The sequence below is a fragment of the Somniosus microcephalus genome, chromosome 34 (genome assembly GCF_052327205.1).
Source record: "Somniosus microcephalus isolate GS21.2 chromosome 34, FLI_Smic_1.0, whole genome shotgun sequence".
NCBI classification, from domain to species: Eukaryota; Metazoa; Chordata; class Chondrichthyes; order Squaliformes; family Somniosidae; genus Somniosus; species Somniosus microcephalus.
The window spans coordinates 16,767,506-16,776,714 of NC_141020.1; the positions used below are offsets into that span (position 1 = coordinate 16,767,506).

At 49.2% G+C, this 9,209-nt stretch overlaps 1 pseudogene; it reads right to left on the bottom strand.

Moving 5' to 3' along the window:
* Window positions 1-6,617: 6,617 nt before the first annotated feature.
* Window positions 6,618-7,765, bottom strand: LOC147096824 (thioredoxin pseudogene; annotated as a pseudogene).
* Between the last annotated feature and the right edge of the window lie 1,444 nt (window positions 7,766-9,209).

Genomic DNA, 9,209 nt, shown 5'->3' on the forward strand with positions numbered 1-9,209 from the left:
AAAAAAAGGGCATATCAACTGGCAAAAAAAAGCACCAGACCGGAAGATTGGGGGCAGTACAGGATACAGCAAAAGAGGACAAAGGGATTAATCAGGAAGGGGAAAATAGAATACGAAAGTAAACTTGCAGCAAACATAAAGACAGACTGCAAAAGCTTTTATCGGTATATCAGGAGGAAAAGACTGGTAAAATCCCAAGTCGGTCCCTTGCAGTCCGATTCGGGAGAATATATAATGGAGAATAAGGAAATGGCAGACCAATTAAACTCATACTTTGGTTCTGTATTCACAAAGGAGGACACAAATAACCTCCCAGGAATATCGGCAAACATAGGGACTAATGAGAGGGAGGAGCTGACAGAAATTAGTATCTCTAGGGATATGGTGTTGGGTAAGTTGAGGGGACCGAAGGCCGACAAATCCCCGGGGCCTGATAAATTACATCCTAGGGTACTTAAGGAGGTGGCCCTGGAGATAGCAGATGCTCTAAGGATCATCTTCCGGAACTCCATTGACTCGGGAACAGTACCCGTGGATTGGAGGGTAGCTAATGTTACCCCAATATTTAAAAAGGGGGGTAGAGAGAAAGCAGGGAATTATAGACCAGTAAGCCTTACATCGGTTGTGGGCAAAATGCTTGAGTCCATTATTAAGGATAAAATAGCGGAGCACTTGACAAATGGGGAAAGGATCGGACAGAGTCAACATGGATTTACAAAGGGTAAATCGTGTTTGACTAATCTGCTGGAATTTTTTGAGGAAGTAACTGGTAAAATAGATGGGGGAGAGCCAGTGGATGTGGTGTACCTTGACTTCCAGAAAGCCTTCGATAAGGTTCCACACAAAAGATTATCATGCAAAATTAAGGCTCATGGGATTGGGGGCAAAGTATTAACGTGGATAGAGAACTGGCTGGCGGATAGAAAACAGAGAGTTGGAATAAACGGCTCGTTTTCGGAGTGGCAGGCAGTGACCAGCGGGGTGCCGCAAGGATCTGTCCTGGGACCCCAGCTGTTCACAATATATATAAATGATCTGGATCAGGGAATTGGATGCAATATTTCCAAATTCGCTGACGACACTAAACTAGGAGGAGGGGTGGGCTCTGATGAGGATGTCAGGAGGCTACAGTGCGATTTGGACAGGTTGGGGGAATGGGCGGATACGTGGCAGATGCACTATAATGTGGATAAATGCGAGGTTATCCACTTTGGGGGTAAAAACAGGAGGGTAGATTATTATCTAAATGGCAATAGATTGGGAGATGGGGAAGTGCAGAGGGACCTGGGTGTTCTTGTGCACCAGTCACTGAAGGAGAGCATGCAGGTGCAACAGGCGATTAAGAAGGCAAATGGTATGTTGGCCTTCATATCAAGGGGGTTCGAGTATAGGAATAGGGATACCTTACTACAGCTGTACAAGGTGCTGGTGAGACCGCATCTGGAGTATTGTGTACAGTTTTGGTCGCCCCATCTGCGGAAGGATGTTCTTGCCATGGAAAGAGTGCAACGGCGATTCACCAGGCTGATACCTGGAATGGCGGGAATGACCTACGAAGAGAGATTAAATAGTTTGGGCTTGTACTCACTGGAGTTTAGAAGATTGAGAGGGGATCTCATCGAAACATATAAAATTATGGCAGGCCTGGACAGGCTGAATTCAGAGAGAATGTTTCCAATGGCCGGGGAGCACAGAACCAGGGGCCACAGTCTAAAAATAGCGGGCAAATCATTTAAAACAGAGATGAGGAAGAATTTCTTCACTCAAAGAGTGGTGAGCCTGTGGAATTCCCTGCCACAGAGGGCTGTGAAGGCTAATTCAATAAATATTTTCAAGAGAGAATTGGATATATTTCTGAAGGCTAAGGGGATTAAGGGTTACGGAGAAAAGGCGGGGACGGGGTACTGAACTGGTAAGATCAGCTATGATCTCAGACGAAGATCAGCCATGATCTCATTGAATGGCGGAGCAGGCTCGAAGGGCCAAATGGCCTACTCCTGTTCCTATCTCTATGTTTCTATGTTTCTATGTTTTTAACAACCCCAGCTTCTCCAGTCTATCAACGTAACTGAAGTCCCTCATTCCTGGAATCATTTTCGTAAATCTTTTCTGCACCTTCTCTAAGCCTTCACATCCTTCCTAGTGTGGTACCCAGAATTGGACACAGTAATCCAGTTGGGGTTGAACAGATTCATCATAATTTCCACACTTTTGTACTCTATACCTCTATTTATGAAGCTCAAGATCCCATAAGCCTTTTTAACTGCTTTCTCAACCTGCCCTGCCACCTTCAATGATTTGTGCACACGTACCCCCAGGTCTCTCTGTTCATGCACCCTCTTTAGGATTGTACCCTTTAGTTTATATTGCCTCTCCTCGTTCTTCCTACCAAAATGTATCACTTTGCAGTTTTCTGCGTTAAATTTCATCTACCACGTGTCTGCCCATTTCACCAGCCTGTCTATGTCCTCCTGAAGTCTATCCCTCTCCTCCTCACTGTTCACTATACTTCCAAGTTTTGTGTCATCTGCAAATTTTGAAATTGTGCCCTGTACACCCACATCCAAGTCATTAATATATATCAAGAAAAGCAGTGGTCCTAGAACCGACCCCTGGGGAACACCACTGTACCTTCCTCCAGTCCGAAAAACAACCGTTCACCACTACTCTCTGTTTCCTGTCACTTAGTCAATGTCGTATCCATGCTGCCACTTTTTTTATTCCATGGGCTTCAACTTTGCTGGCAAGCCTACTTTGTTGAACGCCTTTTGGAAATCCATGTACACTACGTCAACTGCACTGCCCTCATCAACCCTCTCTGTTACCTCATCAAAAGCTCAATCAAGTTGGTTAAACACGATTTGCCTTGAACAAATCCGTGCTGGCTTTCCTTAATTAGTCCTCACCTATCCAAGTGACTGTTAATTTTGTCCCTGATTACTGTTTCTAAAAGCTTCCTCACTACCGAGGTTAAACTGACAGGCCTGTAGTTGCTGGGTTTATCTTTACCCCCTTTTTGGAACAATGGTGTAGCATTTGCAATTCTCCAGTCCTCTGGCACCACCCCCGTATCAATGGAGGATTGGAATATTATGGCCAGTACTTCCGCGATTTCCGCCCTCAATTCCCTCAGCATCCTAGGATGCATCCCATCCACTCCTGGTGATTTGTGCCTTTGTGCCCAGCAATGTGATAATGACCAAAAATCTATTTTTAGGTATTGGTTGAGGGATACATATTGACCAATAAGACACCGGGGATAATGGGGGAGAACTCCCCTGCTCTTAGAAGAACATAAGAATTAGGAGGGGAAAATGCTAGAGTCCATTATAAAGGATGTAATAGCAGAGCACTTGGAAAACAGTGACAGGATCGGACAACGTCAACATGGATTTACAAGCGGTAAATCGTGCTTGACTAATCTACTGGAATTTTTTGAGGATGTAACTGGTAGAATAGATAAGGGAGAACCAGTGGATGTGGTGTATTTGGACTTTCAGAAGGCTTTTGATAAGGTCCCGCATAAGAGGTTAGCATGCAAAGTTAAAGCACATGGGATTGGGGGTAAGGTACTGACTTGGATAGAGAACTGGTTGGAAGACAGGAAGCAAAGAGTTGGAATAAACGGGTCTTTTTCCGAGTGGTAGGCAGTGACTAGTGGGGTACCGCAGGGATCGGTGCTAGGACCCCAGTTATTCACAATATATATTAATGATCTAGACGAAGGAACTAGATGTAATATCTCCAAGTTTGCAGACGACACAAAGCTGGGTGGGCGTGTGTGCTGTGAGGAGGATGCCGAGAAACTCCAGTATGATTTGGACAGGTTGGGTGATTGGGCAGAAGCATGGCAGATGCAGTATAATGTGGATAAATGCGAGGTTATCCACTTTGGTGGCAGAAACAGGAAGACAGATTATTATCTGAACGGCAATAGATTGGGAAAAGGGGAAGTGCAACGAGACTTGGGTGTCCTTGTGCACCAGTCGCTGAAGGTAAGCATGCAGGTGCAGCAGGCGGTTAAGAAGGCAAATGGTATGTTGGCCTTCGTAGCGAGAGGGTTCGAGTACAGGAACAAGGATGTCTTGCTGCAGTTGTACAGGGCCTTGGTGAGACCGCACCTTGAGTATTGTGTGCAGTTTTGGTTGCCTGATCTTATTGAATGGCGGAGCAGGCTCGAGGGGCTGTATGGCCTACTCCTGCTCCTATTTCTTATGTTCTTTAAGCTCATCTATCAACAGTGACTTTGTACGTTTGAAAAATGGGTGCCATTTTCCACCAGCGGCCTCCAGGAAGAGCCTAGGCTTGAATTTGTGGCGTTTCCAGGAACCATCCCTGTCATCTGAAGAAGCAGAGCAAGGTAGCAGCAAGCCATTCCCATTACGCGTTGGGATAATGTCTGTATTCCTGGAATTTTGTTTTGATTGACAAGACCACCTGTGGAGCAAACTTCTCAGGGCTTCTCCCGCTCGGACGCTGTAACTTTGACGCAAGATTGGCGGAATCCCCATTTACCTTACAGCCGCATAGTGAAAGGAGACCTGAGGAAATTTAACTTCCCCCCACCCCCACCACCACCCCCATCCCGCCATCGACAGAATGAGCCAGCAACTTGTGCCTGCAAGCCTTACTTCCTCGGTCCGCTAATTGAGAACCGCCTAAAGCGTTGAGAGCCAGGTGAACCATTTTAGGAGTGGTGAGCGTGATGAGACTTTTTTTGGCCGGCAAGATCAAATACAAGATAGAGCATGAACTCTTCAGAGTTTTGAGGCAGATTTGCAGGGAGGCTAAAAAAAAATGCAAGTTATTATATGCAAGGGTTTGTCTACTTAGCAATCACAGTAAGTTACAGGTGACAAATGAAACTTTGCACTTTCAAAATTGGCATTTTTATTCGCCGGCAAAGTTCCTGCAATGTTGCTCACAATCAGGTGGTGAATGTTACAAGACCGTTGCAGAGCTGAGAGACGTCATTACGATAGCAAAATACTGCGGTTGCTGGAAATCCGAAATAACAACAGAAAATGCTGGGAAAAACTCAGCAGGCCCGGCAACATCCGTGGAGAGAGAAACAGAGTTAACGTTTCAGGTCGAAACCCTTCGTCAAGACTGAAAAAACACAGGAAGCCCAGCGTAAGCTCGAGGAACAGCACATCTTCCGATTAGGCACTTTACAGCCTTCCGGACTCAATATCGAGTTCAACAATTTCAGATCATAACCTCGGCCCCTATTACATTTTTACATATATTTTTTATCCACACCTTTGTTTTGGCCCTCCCTTTTTTTTCTCTCCCACATGGCAGCTCTCTCTCATTCTGCCAGCGCATTTCACACCTAATCTAGAGCCGTCTTTTGTCTCCACTAGTCCGACCACCATCTCGTCTGGTTTTGAATACCTCTTAATGTCTCTTCACTTCTCTTTTGTTCTCTCATCCCCATTTCCCAGCCCCCAAACTGGCCTTTTAATCTGTTTAATTTCCTGTGTTTCTCAGTCCTGACGAAGGGTTTCGACCGGAAACGTTGACTCCATTTCTCTCTCCACGGATGTTGCCTGGCCTGCTGAGCTTTTCCAGCATTTTCTGTTGTTATTTGAGAGACATCATTGACTTGCTCCACAGCAGCACCTGCAGGCCACAGGCGAAATTACAGGCAACTGTTTACATACAGGATTTCTATTCTAAATGTTGACAGTTTCAATGTTAAATGTTGACATGAAAGTGTCATCACCAATCGTCAAGTTGGACGGGAAATGCACACATACACAATATATATAAATATTATGCAATATAAATGGTCATGGCAGGTGCAATTCTTTTATTGAGGCGTGTTTGAGCAAGTAACAAAATCGACTGCAGGCAGCAAGTTCTGGAAGAACTGCACTATTGTTCCATGTTTGCTGGGAGGTTTGGAATAAAAGTTTGGAACTGAAACAGGTTGATTTAAGCAGGAACTCTCCGTAACACTACTTACTGCTGCAGACATATGTTAAAGAAAGATGCAAATTCATCTTTTCTTGGTCGTCACTATAAGAACCCATGTTCTAAGCAAATGGGTGGTACAGCTCAAGAGATCCCGTCCCCGCACCTGATAAAGACATGTAGAGATTTCTCTATTTATGTACCAATGGTCTGTGATGGGAACTTAATTTATTTATCTATCTCCAGTGGGTAAAGGAAATAATAAATCATGAGTTACGAGGAATGAGTCAAAAGCCACTTCTAACTGGAGATGTGCAGCCATCTCCCAGCTCCACGCTCGCCCTTGTGACAGTGCTTTTCTTGTCAGCAATGCTGTGGTACATCAGCTGCCCATGTACACACACATTTACTGTGCTTTCTTGGTTCTTAAAGCTGTCAAGGGCCTGTTACCATTGTGGTCCAACACACTACACACGGAAATGATGGGATGAGAGTTCCTGATGTTGCCCATGCCATCCCAAACTAGGTAACATCTCCACGGGAATGAATGGAGAATCAAAGGCACATTCACCACAAACCAACCTAGCTTTTTATGGTCAAAATCAAATTGGTCTTGGAAGACAAGAGACTTGGGGGCCTGTTCCCACTGCAGGGTGCAATAATGGTGTGGAGAGAATCAAAAGTATAGAAGAGAAATATGACTTTTAACATTTTATTGGATTTTCCAATAAGTTGATGCCAATTCCCTACAATCTCAATTGCAGGAAATCATTATTGAGTGCCATCCGAAGAGTAGTGAATCCCTTCTATTAAACCCACAGCACTTAAACTTTTAATAGAGGGCTTTCACTGTGGCTTTGAGTGCTGGGGATAGCTCTGCCCGCATAGCTGGTGCTTGCTTTCTGGCACTTTTCAAAAGCAAAAAAGGGGGCCAAGGTAAAGAGAAGGAAATGTGGGAGTTCAATTTGGCTGTTCCCTCCTGGGATGGACCCAGCTTGTTGACTTGGCAGATGAAGACCTAGCACCTACAATCTGTTGAATGTCGATGGCTTCGAGTGCTGTTCCTTTCCTCAAGATAAGGAGGCTAGCTAGCGAAGTTGAGAGTGGAAGGTAGTTCCTTTTTTGTTCTAAAGGCTTTCTTTCTTACTTGCATTCCTAAAAGGCTCGGGGTTTTTTTTTGCATTCCTAAAAAAAAGGACCAAAAGTCTACTTCAGCTCCTTGATCTTCTCCTCCACCGATTCTCTGCTGTCGTCCAGGATCTCAGCCACCTTCTTGCCCATCTTGTAGAACTGGAAGGTGGGGATGTGGATGATGTCGCAGGCCTCGGCCGTGTCCTCCGAGTCGTCCACGTTGACCTCGTAGAAGATCACCGGGTTGTTGAGGAGGGCCATGTCCCGCAGGATGGGCTTCAGGCCCCGGCAGGTCTCACACCAGCTGCCCGAGAAGAAGATGACCACCAGCCGCTCGCCGGCCGCCTTGACGAACCTGTCCAGCTGGCTCTTGCTGTTGATGGTCTTCAGGGCCAGGCCCTCGGCCGGGGCCTTGGAGGGGGTGGGCGGCTGTGAGGCGGCCTTCTCGGGGGCCGCGGCCGCCTCCTTACGCGGCCTGGCCTTCTCCTGGGTCGTCGACTCGGGCTTGGCTTTGGCCTTGCCGCGGGAGGGCCCCACCTCGCCCGGCGACGACTGCCCGGCCTGGGCCTGGGAGGAGGAGGCCGGCGCCGCGCTCTTCCCCGCCGATTTCTTGGGCTTGCCCAGCATGCTACCCGCCCCCGCCATGGGTGCTAGGCCGCGCACGTGACTCCCGGCCCCGCCCTCCCCCAGCAGACACGCCCACTCCCATTGTGACGTCGCCCGCAGACGCCTCCCCGATTGGTCAGCTGCTGAAAGAGGGCGGCGGGCTTCGTCCCGCTCCCACGCGCCGCCTGTTTTTTAAAATTTTTGGCGCCGTCTCCCGCGCGCCGGCAGCCAATCACATCGGCGGCCGGCGCTGGACGCCCTTCGTGATTGGGTGAACGCTGCTGCCCCACTTTATCCAATCAATCTCCAGCCAGTTGTGACTGACGGGCGATTGAGCCTATCAGCGTCCGCCACTGCCGAGCGGCCGCTGCTGATGGGATTCGATTCAGCCAATAAAGGGGGAGGGGCGGGAGGATGAGGTTGAAGCACTTTTGATGCTGACGGGGACGGAGGAGTGGGTGAGGTATGGGGTGTGAGGTGAGGTGAGGTGCATGAGGTGAGGTGGGGGGTGTGAGGTGAGGTGCGGGGTGTGAGGTGAGGTGCGGGGGGTGAGGTGCGGGGTGTGAGGTGAGGTATGGGGTGTGAGGTGGGGTATGGGGTGTGAGGTGAGGTATGGGGTGTGAGGTCGGGTATGGGGTGTGAGGTGAGGTGTGAGGTGGGGTATGGGGTGTGAGGTGGGGTATGGGGTGTGAGATGGGTTGTGAGGTGAGGTATGGGGTGTGAGGTGAGGTGTGGGGTGTGAGGTGGGGTATGGGGTGTGAGGTGAGGTATAGGGTGTGAGGTGAGGTGTGAGGTGGGGTATGGGGTGTGAGGTGGGGTATGGGGTGTGAGGTGAGGTATGGGGTGTGAGGTGAGGTGGGGTATGGGGTGTGAGGTGGGGTATGGGGTGTGAGGTGGGGTATGGGGTGTGAGATGGGTTGTGAGGTGAGGTATGGGGTGTGAGGTGGGGTGTGAGGTGGGGTATGGGGTGTGAGGTGAGGTATAGGGTGTGAGGTGAGGTGAGGTATGGGGTGTGAGGTGAGGCATGGGGTGTGAGGTGAGGTGGGGTATGGGGTGTGAGGTGAGGTATGGGGTGTGAGGTGGGGTATGGGGTGTGAGGTGAGGTATGGGGTGTGAGATGGGGTGTGAGGTGTGAGGTGAGGTATGGGGTGTGAGGTATGGGGTGTGAGGTTGGGTATGGGGTGTGAGGTGAGGTATGGGGTGTGAGGTGGGGTGTGGGTGGGGTATGGGGTGTGAGGTGGGTGGGGTATGGGGTGGGGTATGGGGTGTGAGGTGAGGTGGGATATGGGGTGTGAGGTGGGGTGTGGGTGGGGTATGGGGTGTGGGTGGGGTGTGAGGTCTGAGGTGTGATATGGGGTGAGGTGAACCATTTCTTGTTGCACCGTCAGTGAGGGACGGAAAGAGCGGGGGGGGGCCCCACGGGGTCCGCGCACGCGCACTTTGTCCAACCCGTAACGGCCAGGGCGAGAGCGGGTACGGGCGCCGGGCTGGGGAGCATGCGCAGTCCCGCCGATTCTGCCCGAGGAAGGGCGGGGCGAGACAGTGACGTCAGC